This window comes from Vipera ursinii (assembly GCF_947247035.1).
Source record: "Vipera ursinii genome assembly, chromosome: 9".
In the NCBI taxonomy this organism is placed as follows: Eukaryota; Metazoa; Chordata; class Lepidosauria; order Squamata; family Viperidae; genus Vipera; species Vipera ursinii.
In genome coordinates, this window is record NC_139523.1 from 622,576 (window position 1) to 637,085 (window position 14,510).

Below are 14,510 nucleotides of genomic sequence, written 5' to 3' on the forward strand. Positions count from 1 at the left end.
GTTGAGCAGATGTGATGTTTCCTTGCGGAGATTGCCAATGTTATATCTTGCATTTGTTAGGAAAAACTGCTTATAGTATGAAAAGTGCTCATTGCAGAAAGATCTCAAATTCGAAAAACAAAAACATATTCATGTTCCCCCTCCTCCCCGAAGACCAAAAAACCATGAGTTGAGCAGATCTGATGTTTCCTTGCGGAGATAGCCCATGTTATATTTTGCATTTGTTAGGAAAAACTGCTTATAGCATGAAAAGTGCCCATTTCAGATAGAGGTCAAATTCGAAAAACAAACACATTTTCATGTTCCCCAGCCTCCCCGAAGACCAAAAAACCATGAGTTGTGCAGATCTGATGTTTCCTTGCAGAGATAGCCAATGCTATATCTTGCATTTGTTAGGAAAAAGTGCTTATAGCATGAAAAGTGCCCATTGCAGAAAGAGCTCAAATTCGAAAAACAAAAACATATTCATGTTCCCCATCCTCCCCGAAGACCAAAAAACCAAAACGTTTGCAGATCTCATGTTTCCTTGCGGAGATAGCCCATGTTATATCTTGCATTTGTTAGGAAAAACTGCTTATAGTATGAAAAGTGCCCATTGCAGAAAGAGCTCAAATTCGAAAAACAAACACATATTCATGTTCCCCCTCCTCCCCGAAGACCAAAAAACCATGAGTTGAGCAGATCTGATGTTTCCTTGCGGAGATAGCCAATGTTATATCTTGCATTTGTTAGGAAAAACTGCTTAGAGCATGAAAAGTGCTAATTTCAGATAGAGGTCAAATTCGAAAAACAAACACATATTCATGTTCCCCATCCTCCCCGAAGACCAAAAAACCATAACTTTTGCAGATCTCATGTTTCCTTGCGGAGATATCCCATGTTATATCTTGCATTTGTTAGGAAAAACTGCTTATAAGCATGAAAAGTGCCCATTTCAGATAGAGGTCAAATTCGAAAAACAAACACATTTTCATGTTCCCCCTCCTCCCCGAAGACCAAAAAACCATGAGTTGTGCAGATCTGATGTATCCTTGCGGAGATACCCAATGTTATATCTTGCATTTGTTAGGAAAAACTGCTTAGAGCATGAAAAGTGCTCATTTCAGATAGAGGTCAAATTCGAAAAACAAACACATATTCATGTTCCCCATCCTCCCCGAAGACCAAAAAACCATAACGTTTGCAGATCTCATGTTTCCTTGCGGAGATTATATCTTGCATTTGTTAGGAAAAACTGCTTATAGTATGAAAAGTGCCCATTGCAGAAAGAGCTCAAATTGGAAAAACAAAAACATATTCATGTTCCCCATCCTCCCCGAAGACCAAAAAACCATGAGTTGTGCAGATCTGATGTTTCCTTGCGGAGATAGCCAATGTTATATCTTGCATTTGTTAGGAAAAACTGCTTAGAGCATGAAAAGTGCTCATTTCAGATAGAGGTCAAATTCGAAAAACAAACACATATTCATGTTCCCCATCCTCCCCGAAGACCAAAAAACCATAACTTTTGCAGATCTCATGTTTCCTTGCGGAGATAGCCCACGTTATATCTTGCATTTGTTAGGAAAAACTGCTTATAGCATGAAAAGTGCCCATTTCAGATAGAGGTCAAATTCGTAAAACAAACACATTTTCATGTTCCCCAGCCTCCCCGAAGACCAAAAACCCATGAGTTGTGCAGATCTGATGTTTCCTTGCGGAGATAGCCAATGCTATATTTTGCATTTGTTAGGAAAAAGTGCTTATAGCATGAAAATTGCCCATTGCAGAAAGAGCTCAAATTAGAAAAACAAAAACATATTCATGTTCCCCATCCTCCCCGAAGACCAAAAAACCATAACGTTTGCAGATCTCATGTTTCCTTGCGGAGATAGCCCATGTTATATCTTGCATTTGTTAGGAAAAACTGCTTATAGTATGAAAAGTGCCCATTGCAGAAAGATCTCAAATTCGAAAAACAAACACATATTCATGTTCCCCCTCCTCCCCGAAGACCAAAAAACCATGAGTTGTGCAGATCTGATGTTTCCTTGCGGAGATAGCCAATGTTATATCTTGCATTTGTTAGGAAAAACTGCTTAGAGCATGAAAAGTGCTAATTTCAGATAGACGTCAAATTCGAAGAACAAACACATATTCATGTTCCCCATCCTACCCGAAGACCAAAAAACCATAACTTTTGCAGATCTCATGTTTCCTTGCGGAGATATCCCATGTTATATCTTGCATTTGTTAGGAAAAAGTGCTTATAGTATGAAAAGTGCCCATTGCAGAAAGAGCTCAAATTCGAAAAACAAACACATATTCATGTTCCCCATCCTCCCCGAAGACCAAAAAACCATAACGTTTGCAGATCTGATGTTTCCTTGCGGAGATAGCCCATGTTATATCTTGCATTTGTTAGGAAAAACTGCTTATAGTATGAAAAGTGCCCATTGCAGAAAGAGCTCAAATTCGAAAAACAAACACATATTCATGTTCCCCCTCCTCCCCGAAGACCATGAGTTGTGCAGATCTGATGTTTCCTTGCGGAGATAGCCAATGTTATATCTTGCATTTGTTAGGAAAAACTGCTTAGAGCATGAAAAGTGCTAATTTCAGATAGAGGTCAAATTCGAAAAACAAACACATATTCATGTTCCCCATCCTCCCCGAAGACCAAAAAACCATAACTTTTGCAGATCTCATGTTTCCTTGCGGAGATATCCCATGTTATATCTTGCATTTGTTAGGAAAAACTGCTTATAAGCATGAAAAGTGCCCATTTCAGATAGAGGTCAAATTCGAAAAACAAACACATTTTCATGTTCCCCCTCCTCCCCGAAGACCAAAAAACCATGAGTTGTGCAGATCTGATGTATCCTTGCGGAGATACCCAATGTTATATCTTGCATTTGTTAGGAAAAACTGCTTAGAGCATGAAAAGTGCTCATTTCAGATAGAGGTCAAATTCGAAAAACAAACACATATTCATGTTCCCCATCCTCCCCGAAGACCAAAAAACCATAACGTTTGCAGATCTCATGTTTCCTTGCGGAGATAGCCCATGTTATATCTTGCATTTGTTAGGAAAAACTGCTTATAGTATGAAAAGTGCCCATTGCAGAAAGAGCTCAAATTCGAAAAACAAACACATATTCATGTTCCCCCTCCTCCCCGAAGACCAAAAAACCATCAGTTGAGCAGATCTGATGTTTCCTTGCGGAGATTACCAATGTTATATCTTGCATTTGTTAGGAAAAACTGCTTATAGTATGAAAAGTGCCCATTGCAGAAAGATCTCAAATTCGAAAAACAAACACATATTCATGTTCCCCCTCCTCCCCGAAGACCATGAGTTGTGCAGATCTGATGTTTCCTTGCGGAGATAGCCAATGTTATATCTTGCATTTGTTAGGAAAAACTGCTTAGAGCATGAAAAGTGCTAATTTCAGATAGAGGTCAAATTCGTAAAACAAACACATATTCATGTTCCCCATCCTCCCCGAAGACCAAAAAACCATAACTTTTGCAGATCTCATGTTTCCTTGCGGAGATATCCCATGTTATATCTTGCATTTGTTAGGAAAAAGTGCTTATAGTATGAAAAGTGCCCATTGCAGAAAGAGCTCAAATTCGAAAAACAAACACATATTCATGTTCCCCATCCTCCCCGAAGACCAAAAAACCATAACGTTTGCAGATCTGATGTTTCCTTGCGGAGATAGCCCATGTTATATCTTGCATTTGTTAGGAAAAACTGCTTATAGTATGAAAAGTGCCCATTGCAGAAAGAGCTCAAATTCGAAAAACAAACACATATTCATGTTCCCCCTCCTCCCCGAAGACCAAAAAACCATGAGTTGAGCAGATGTGATGTTTCCTTGCGGAGATTGCCAATGTTATATCTTGCATTTGTTAGGAAAAACTGCTTATAGTATGAAAAGTGCTCATTGCAGAAAGATCTCAAATTCGAAAAACAAACACATATTCATGTTCCCCCTCCTCCCCGAAGACCAAAAAAACCATGAGTTGAGCAGATCTGATGTTTCCTTGCGGAGATAGCCCATGTTATATTTTGCATTTGTTAGGAAAAACTGCTTATAGCATGAAAAGTGCCCATTTCAGATAGAGGTCAAATTCGAAAAACAAACACATTTTCATGTTCCCCAGCCTCCCCGAAGACCAAAAAACCATGAGTTGTGCAGATCTGATGTTTCCTTGCAGAGATAGCCAATGCTATATCTTGCATTTGTTAGGAAAAAGTGCTTATAGCATGAAAAGTGCCCATTGCAGAAAGAGCTCAAATTCGAAAAACAAAAACATATTCATGTTCCCCATCCTCCCCGAAGACCAAAAAACCAAAACGTTTGCAGATCTCATGTTTCCTTGCGGAGATAGCCCATGTTATATCTTGCATTTGTTAGGAAAAACTGCTTATAGTATGAAAAGTGCCCATTGCAGAAAGAGCTCAAATTCGAAAAACAAACACATATTCATGTTCCCCCTCCTCCCCGAAGACCAAAAAACCATGAGTTGAGCAGATCTGATGTTTCCTTGCGGAGATTACCAATGTTATATCTTGCATTTGTTAGGAAAAACTGCTTATAGTATGAAAAGTGCCCATTGCAGAAAGATCTCAAATTCGAAAAACAAACACATATTCATGTTCCCCCTCCTCCCCGAAGACCATGAGTTGTGCAGATCTGATGTTTCCTTGCGGAGATAGCCAATGTTATATCTTGCATTTGTTAGGAAAAACTGCTTAGAGCATGAAAAGTGCTAATTTCAGATAGAGGTCAAATTCGAAAAACAAACACATATTCATGTTCCCCATCCTCCCCGAAGACCAAAAAACCATAACTTTTGCAGATCTCATGTTTCCTTGCGGAGATATCCCATGTTATATCTTGCATTTGTTAGGAAAAACTGCTTATAAGCATGAAAAGTGCCCATTTCAGATAGAGGTCAAATTCGAAAAACAAACACATTTTCATGTTCCCCCTCCTCCCCGAAGACCAAAAAACCATGAGTTGTGCAGATCTGATGTATCCTTGCGGAGATACCCAATGTTATATCTTGCATTTGTTAGGAAAAACTGCTTAGAGCATGAAAAGTGCTCATTTCAGATAGAGGTCAAATTCGAAAAACAAACACATATTCATGTTCCCCATCCTCCCCGAAGACCAAAAAACCATAACGTTTGCAGATCTCATGTTTCCTTGCGGAGATTACCAATGTTATATCTTGCATTTGTTAGGAAAAACTGCTTATAGTATGAAAAGTGCCCATTGCAGAAAGAGCTCAAATTCGAAAAACAAAAACATATTCATGTTCCCCATCCTCCCCGAAGACCAAAAAACCATGAGTTGTGCAGATCTGATGTTTCCTTGCGGAGATAGCCAATGTTATATCTTGCATTTGTTAGGAAAAACTGCTTAGAGCATGAAAAGTGCTCATTTCAGATAGAGGTCAAATTCGAAAAACAAACACATATTCATGTTCCCCATCCTCCCCGAAGACCAAAAAACCATAACTTTTGCAGATCTCATGTTTCCTTGCGGAGATAGCCCACGTTATATCTTGCATTTGTTAGGAAAAACTGCTTATAGCATGAAAAGTGCCCATTTCAGATAGAGGTCAAATTCGTAAAACAAACACATTTTCATGTTCCCCAGCCTCCCCGAAGACCAAAAACCCATGAGTTGTGCAGATCTGATGTTTCCTTGCGGAGATAGCCAATGCTATATTTTGCATTTGTTAGGAAAAAGTGCTTATAGCATGAAAATTGCCCATTGCAGAAAGAGCTCAAATTAGAAAAACAAAAACATATTCATGTTCCCCATCCTCCCCAAAGACCAAAAAACCATAACGTTTGCAGATCTCATGTTTCCTTGCGGAGATAGCCCATGTTATATCTTGCATTTGTTAGGAAAAACTGCTTATAGTATGAAAAGTGCCCATTGCAGAAAGATCTCAAATTCAAAAAACAAACACATATTCATGTTCCCCCTCCTCCCCGAAGACCAAAAAACCATGAGTTGTGCAGATCTGATGTTTCCTTGCGGAGATAGCCAATGTTATATCTTGCATTTGTTAGGAAAAACTGCTTAGAGCATGAAAAGTGCTAATTTCAGATAGACGTCAAATTCGAAGAACAAACACATATTCATGTTCCCCATCCTACCCGAAGACCAAAAAACCATAACTTTTGCAGATCTCATGTTTCCTTGCGGAGATATCCCATGTTATATCTTGCATTTGTTAGGAAAAAGTGCTTATAGTATGAAAAGTGCCCATTGCAGAAAGAGCTCAAATTCGAAAAACAAACACATATTCATGTTCCCCATCCTCCCCGAAGACCAAAAAACCATAACGTTTGCAGATCTGATGTTTCCTTGCGGAGATAGCCCATGTTATATCTTGCATTTGTTAGGAAAAACTGCTTATAGTATGAAAAGTGCCCATTGCAGAAAGAGCTCAAATTCGAAAAACAAACACATATTCATGTTCCCCATCCTCCCCGAAGACCAAAAAACCATGAGTTGAGCAGATCTGATGTTTCCTTGTGGAGATTGCCAATGTTATATCTTGCATTTGTTAGGAAAAACTGCTTATAGTATGAAAAGTGCTCATTGCAGAAAGATCTCAAATTCGAAAAACAAACACATATTCATGTTCCCCCTCCTCCCCGAAGACCAAAAAACCATGAGTTGAGCAGATCTGATGTTTCCTTGCGGAGATTACCAATGTTATATCTTGCATTTGTTAGGAAAAACTGCTTATAGTATGAAAAGTGCCCATTGCAGAAAGATCTCAAATTCGAAAAACAAACACATATTCATGTTCCCCCTCCTCCCCGAAGACCATGAGTTGTGCAGATCTGATGTTTCCTTGCGGAGATAGCCAATGTTATATCTTGCATTTGTTAGGAAAAACTGCTTAGAGCATGAAAAGTGCTAATTTCAGATAGAGGTCAAATTCGAAAAACAAACACATATTCATGTTCCCCATCCTCCCCGAAGACCAAAAAACCATAACTTTTGCAGATCTCATGTTTCCTTGCGGAGACATCCCATGTTATATCTTGCATTTGTTAGGAAAAACTGCTTATAAGCATGAAAAGTGCCCATTTCAGATAGAGGTCAAATTCGAAAAACAAACACATATTCATGTTCCCCCTCCTCCCCGAAGACCATGAGTTGTGCAGATCTGATGTTTCCTTGCGGAGATAGCCAATGTTATATCTTGCATTTGTTAGGAAAAACTGCTTAGAGCATGAAAAGTGCTAATTTCAGATAGACGTCAAATTCGAAGAACAAACACATATTCATGTTCCCCATCCTACCCGAAGACCAAAAAACCATAACTTTTGCAGATCTCATGTTTCCTTGCGGAGATATCCCATGTTATATCTTGCATTTGTTAGGAAAAAGTGCTTATAGTATGAAAAGTGCCCATTGCAGAAAGAGCTCAAATTCGAAAAACAAACACATATTCATGTTCCCCATCCTCCCCGAAGACCAAAAAACCATAACGTTTGCAGATCTGATGTTTCCTTGCGGAGATAGTCCATGTTATATCTTGCATTTGTTAGGAAAAACTGCTTATAGTATGAAAAGTGCCCATTGCAGAAAGAGCTCAAATTCGAAAAACAAACACATATTCATGTTCCCCCTCCTCCCCGAAGACCAAAAAACCATGAGTTGAGCAGATCTGATGTTTCCTTGCGGAGATTGCCAATGTTATATCTTGCATTTGTTAGGAAAAACTGCTTATAGTATGAAAAGTGCTCATTGCAGAAAGATCTCAAATTCGAAAAACAAACACATATTCATGTTCCCCCTCCTCCCCGAAGACCAAAAAACCATGAGTTGAGCAGATCTGATGTTTCCTTGCGGAGATAGCCCATGTTATATTTTGCATTTGTTAGGAAAAACTGCTTATAGCATGAAAAGTGCCCATTTCAGATAGAGGTCAAATTCGAAAAACAAACACATTTTCATGTTCCCCAGCCTCCCCGAAGACCAAAAAACCATGAGTTGTGCAGATCTGATGTTTCCTTGCAGAGATAGCCAATGCTATATCTTGCATTTGTTAGGAAAAAGTGCTTATAGCATGAAAAGTGCCCATTGCAGAAAGAGCTCAAATTCGAAAAACAAAAACATATTCATGTTCCCCATCCTCCCCGAAGACCAAAAAACCAAAACGTTTGCAGATCTCATGTTTCCTTGCGGAGATAGCCCATGTTATATCTTGCATTTGTTAGGAAAAACTGCTTATAGTATGAAAAGTGCCCTTTGCAGAAAGAGCTCAAATTCGAAAAACAAACACATATTCATGTTCCCCCTCCTCCCCGAAGACCAAAAAACCATGAGTTGAGCAGATCTGATGTTTCCTTGCGGAGATTACCAATGTTATATCTTGCATTTGTTAGGAAAAACTGCTTATAGTATGAAAAGTGCCCATTGCAGAAAGATCTCAAATTCGAAAAACAAACACATATTCATGTTCCCCCTCCTCCCCGAAGACCATGAGTTGTGCAGATCTGATGTTTCCTTGCGGAGATAGCCAATGTTATATCTTGCATTTGTTAGGAAAAACTGCTTAGAGCATGAAAAGTGCTAATTTCAGATAGAGGTCAAATTCGAAAAACAAACACATATTCATGTTCCCCATCCTCCCCGAAGACCAAAAAACCATAACTTTTGCAGATCTCATGTTTCCTTGCGGAGATATCCCATGTTATATCTTGCATTTGTTAGGAAAAACTGCTTATAAGCATGAAAAGTGCCCATTTCAGATAGAGGTCAAATTCGAAAAACAAACACATTTTCATGTTCCCCCTCCTCCCCGAAGACCAAAAAACCATGAGTTGTGCAGATCTGATGTATCCTTGCGGAGATACCCAATGTTACATCTTGCATTTGTTAGGAAAAACTGCTTAGAGCATGAAAAGTGCTCATTTCAGATAGAGGTCAAATTCGAAAAACAAACACATATTCATGTTCCCCATCCTCCCCGAAGACCAAAAAACCATAACGTTTGCAGATCTCATGTTTCCTTGCGGAGATTACCAATGTTATATCTTGCATTTGTTAGGAAAAACTGCTTATAGTATGAAAAGTGCCCATTGCAGAAAGATCTCAAATTCGAAAAACAAACACATATTCATGTTCCCCCTCCTCCCCGAAGACCAAAAAACCATGAGTTGTGCAGATCTGATGTTTCCTTGCGGAGATAGCCAATGTTATATCTTGCATTTGTTAGGAAAAACTGCTTAGAGCATGAAAAGTGCTAATTTCAGATAGACGTCAAATTCGAAGAACAAACACATATTCATGTTCCCCATCCTACCCGAAGACCAAAAAACCATAACTTTTGCAGATCTCATGTTTCCTTGCGGAGATATCCCATGTTATATCTTGCATTTGTTAGGAAAAAGTGCTTATAGTATGAAAAGTGCCCATTGCAGAAAGAGCTCAAATTCGAAAAACAAACACATATTCATGTTCCCCATCCTCCCCGAAGACCAAAAAACCATAACGTTTGCAGATCTGATGTTTCCTTGCGGAGATAGCCCATGTTATATCTTGCATTTGTTAGGAAAAACTGCTTATAGTATGAAAAGTGCCCATTGCAGAAAGAGCTCAAATTCGAAAAACAAACACATATTCATGTTCCCCCTCCTCCCCGAAGACCAAAAAACCATGAGTTGAGCAGATCTGATGTTTCCTTGCGGAGATTGCCAATGTAATAGCTTGCATTTGTTAGGAAAAACTGCTTATAGTATGAAAAGTGCCCATTGCAGAAAGATCTCAAATTCGAAAAACAAACACATATTCATGTTCCCCCTCCTCCCCGAAGACCAAAAAACCATGAGTTGAGCAGATCTGATGTTTCCTTGCGGAGATAGCCCATGTTATATTTTGCATTTGTTAGGAAAAACTGCTTATAGCATGAAAAGTGCCCATTTCAGATAGAGGTCAAATTCGAAAAACAAACACATTTTCATGTTCCCCAGCCTCCCCGAAGACCAAAAAACCATGAGTTGTGCAGATCTGATGTTTCCTTGCAGAGATAGCCAATGCTATATCTTGCATTTGTTAGGAAAAAGTGCTTATAGCATGAAAAGTGCCCATTGCAGAAAGAGCTCAAATTCGAAAAACAAAAACATATTCATGTTCCCCATCCTCCCCGAAGACCAAAAAACCAAAACGTTTGCAGATCTCATGTTTCCTTGCGGAGATAGCCCATGTTATATCTTGCATTTGTTAGGAAAAACTGCTTATAGTATGAAAAGTGCCCATTGCAGAAAGAGCTCAAATTCGAAAAACAAACACATATTCATGTTCCCCCTCCTCCCCGAAGACCAAAAAACCATGAGTTGAGCAGATCTGATGTTTCCTTGCGGAGATTACCAATGTTATATCTTGCATTTGTTAGGAAAAACTGCTTATAGTATGAAAAGTGCCCATTGCAGAAAGATCTCAAATTCGAAAAACAAACACATATTCATGTTCCCCCTCCTCCCCGAAGACCATGAGTTGTGCAGATCTGATGTTTCCTTGCGGAGATAGCCAATGTTATATCTTGCATTTGTTAGGAAAAACTGCTTAGAGCATGAAAAGTGCTAATTTCAGATAGAGGTCAAATTCGAAAAACAAACACATATTCATGTTCCCCATCCTCCCCGAAGACCAAAAAACCATAACTTTTGCAGATCTCATGTTTCCTTGCGGAGATATCCCATGTTATATCTTGCATTTGTTAGGAAAAACTGCTTATAAGCATGAAAAGTGCCCATTTCAGATAGAGGTCAAATTCGAAAAACAAACACATTTTCATGTTCCCCCTCCTCCCCGAAGACCAAAAAACCATGAGTTGTGCAGATCTGATGTATCCTTGCGGAGATACCCAATGTTATATCTTGCATTTGTTAGGAAAAACTGCTTAGAGCATGAAAAGTGCTCATTTCAGATAGAGGTCAAATTCGAAAAACAAACACATATTCATGTTCCCCATCCTCCCCGAAGACCAAAAAACCATAACGTTTGCAGATCTCATGTTTCCTTGCGGAGATTACCAATGTTATATCTTGCATTTGTTAGGAAAAACTGCTTATAGTATGAAAAGTGCCCATTGCAGAAAGAGCTCAAATTCGAAAAACAAAAACATATTCATGTTCCCCATCCTCCCCGAAGACCAAAAAACCATGAGTTGTGCAGATCTGATGTTTCCTTGCGGAGATAGCCAATGTTATATCTTGCATTTGTTAGGAAAAACTGCTTAGAGCATGAAAAGTGCTCATTTCAGATAGAGGTCAAATTCGAAAAACAAACACATATTCATGTTCCCCATCCTCCCCGAAGACCAAAAAACCATAACTTTTGCAGATCTCATGTTTCCTTGCGGAGATAGCCCACGTTATATCTTGCATTTGTTAGGAAAAACTGCTTATAGCATGAAAAGTGCCCATTTCAGATAGAGGTCAAATTCGTAAAACAAACACATTTTCATGTTCCCCAGCCTCCCCGAAGACCAAAAACCCATGAGTTGTGCAGATCTGATGTTTCCTTGCGGAGATAGCCAATGCTATATTTTGCATTTGTTAGGAAAAAGTGCTTATAGCATGAAAATTGCCCATTGCAGAAAGAGCTCAAATTAGAAAAACAAAAACATATTCATGTTCCCCATCCTCCCCAAAGACCAAAAAACCATAACGTTTGCAGATCTCATGTTTCCTTGCGGAGATAGCCCATGTTATATCTTGCATTTGTTAGGAAAAACTGCTTATAGTATGAAAAGTGCCCATTGCAGAAAGATCTCAAATTCGAAAAACAAACACATATTCATGTTCCCCCTCCTCCCCGAAGACCAAAAAACCATGAGTTGTGCAGATCTGATGTTTCCTTGCGGAGATAGCCAATGTTATATCTTGCATTTGTTAGGAAAAACTGCTTAGAGCATGAAAAGTGCTAATTTCAGATAGACGTCAAATTCGAAGAACAAACACATATTCATGTTCCCCATCCTACCCGAAGACCAAAAAACCATAACTTTTGCAGATCTCATGTTTCCTTGCGGAGATATCCCATGTTATATCTTGCATTTGTTAGGAAAAAGTGCTTATAGTATGAAAAGTGCCCATTGCAGAAAGAGCTCAAATTCGAAAAAAAAACACATATTCATGTTCCCCATCCTCCCCGAAGACCAAAAAACCATAACGTTTGCAGATCTGATGTTTCCTTGCGGAGATAGCCCATGTTATATCTTGCATTTGTTAGGAAAAACTGCTTATAGTATGAAAAGTGCCCATTGCAGAAAGAGCTCAAATTCGAAAAACAAACACATATTCATGTTCCCCATCCTCCCCGAAGACCAAAAAACCATGAGTTGAGCAGATCTGATGTTTCCTTGTGGAGATTGCCAATGTTATATCTTGCATTTGTTAGGAAAAACTGCTTATAGTATGAAAAGTGCTCATTGCAGAAAGATCTCAAATTCGAAAAACAAACACATATTCATGTTCCCCCTCCTCCCCGAAGACCAAAAAACCATGAGTTGAGCAGATCTGATGTTTCCTTGCGGAGATTACCAATGTTATATCTTGCATTTGTTAGGAAAAACTGCTTATAGTATGAAAAGTGCCCATTGCAGAAAGATCTCAAATTCGAAAAACAAACACATATTCATGTTCCCCCTCCTCCCCGAAGACCATGAGTTGTGCAGATCTGATGTTTCCTTGCGGAGATAGCCAATGTTATATCTTGCATTTGTTAGGAAAAACTGCTTAGAGCATGAAAAGTGCTAATTTCAGATAGAGGTCAAATTCGAAAAACAAACACATATTCATGTTCCCCATCCTCCCCGAAGACCAAAAAACCATAACTTTTGCAGATCTCATGTTTCCTTGCGGAGACATCCCATGTTATATCTTGCATTTGTTAGGAAAAACTGCTTATAAGCATGAAAAGTGCCCATTTCAGATAGAGGTCAAATTCGAAAAACAAACACATATTCATGTTCCCCCTCCTCCCCGAAGACCATGAGTTGTGCAGATCTGATGTTTCCTTGCGGAGATAGCCAATGTTATATCTTGCATTTGTTAGGAAAAACTGCTTAGAGCATGAAAAGTGCTAATTTCAGATAGACGTCAAATTCGAAGAACAAACACATATTCATGTTCCCCATCCTACCCGAAGACCAAAAAACCATAACTTTTGCAGATCTCATGTTTCCTTGCGGAGATATCCCATGTTATATCTTGCATTTGTTAGGAAAAAGTGCTTATAGTATGAAAAGTGCCCATTGCAGAAAGAGCTCAAATTCGAAAAACAAACACATATTCATGTTCCCCCTCCTCCCCGAAGACCAAAAAACCATGAGTTGTGCAGATCTGATGTTTCCTTGCGGAGATAGTCCATGTTATATCTTGCATTTGTTAGGAAAAACTGCTTATAGTATGAAAAGTGCCCATTGCAGAAAGAGCTCAAATTCGAAAAACAAACACATATTCATGTTCCCCCTCCTCCCCGAAGACCAAAAAACCATGAGTTGAGCAGATCTGATGTTTCCTTGCGGAGATTGCCAATGTTATATCTTGCATTTGTTAGGAAAAACTGCTTATAGTATGAAAAGTGCTCATTGCAGAAAGATCTCAAATTCGAAAAACAAACACATATTCATGTTCCCCCTCCTCCCCGAAGACCAAAAAACCATGAGTTGAGCAGATCTGATGTTTCCTTGCGGAGATAGCCCATGTTATATTTTGCATTTGTTAGGAAAAACTGCTTATAGCATGAAAAGTGCCCATTTCAGATAGAGGTCAAATTCGAAAAACAAACACATTTTCATGTTCCCCAGCCTCCCCGAAGACCAAAAAACCATGAGTTGTGCAGATCTGATGTTTCCTTGCAGAGATAGCCAATGCTATATCTTGCATTTGTTAGGAAAAAGTGCTTATAGCATGAAAAGTGCCCATTGCAGAAAGAGCTCAAATTCGAAAAACAAAAACATATTCATGTTCCCCATCCTCCCCGAAGACCAAAAAACCAAAACGTTTGCAGATCTCATGTTTCCTTGCGGAGATAGCCCATGTTATATCTTGCATTTGTTAGGAAAAACTGCTTATAGTATGAAAAGTGCCCTTTGCAGAAAGAGCTCAAATTCGAAAAACAAACACATATTCATGTTCCCCCTCCTCCCCGAAGACCAAAAAACCATGAGTTGAGCAGATCTGATGTTTCCTTGCGGAGATTACCAATGTTATATCTTGCATTTGTTAGGAAAAACTGCTTATAGTATGAAAAGTGCCCATTGCAGAAAGATCTCAAATTCGAAAAACAAACACATATTCATGTTCCCCCTCCTCCCCGAAGACCATGAGTTGTGCAGATCTGATGTTTCCTTGCGGAGATAGCCAATGTTATATCTTGCATTTGTTAGGAAAAACTGCTTAGAGCATGAAAAGTGCTAATTTCAGATAGAGGTCAAATTCGAAAAACAAACACATATTCATGTTCCCCATC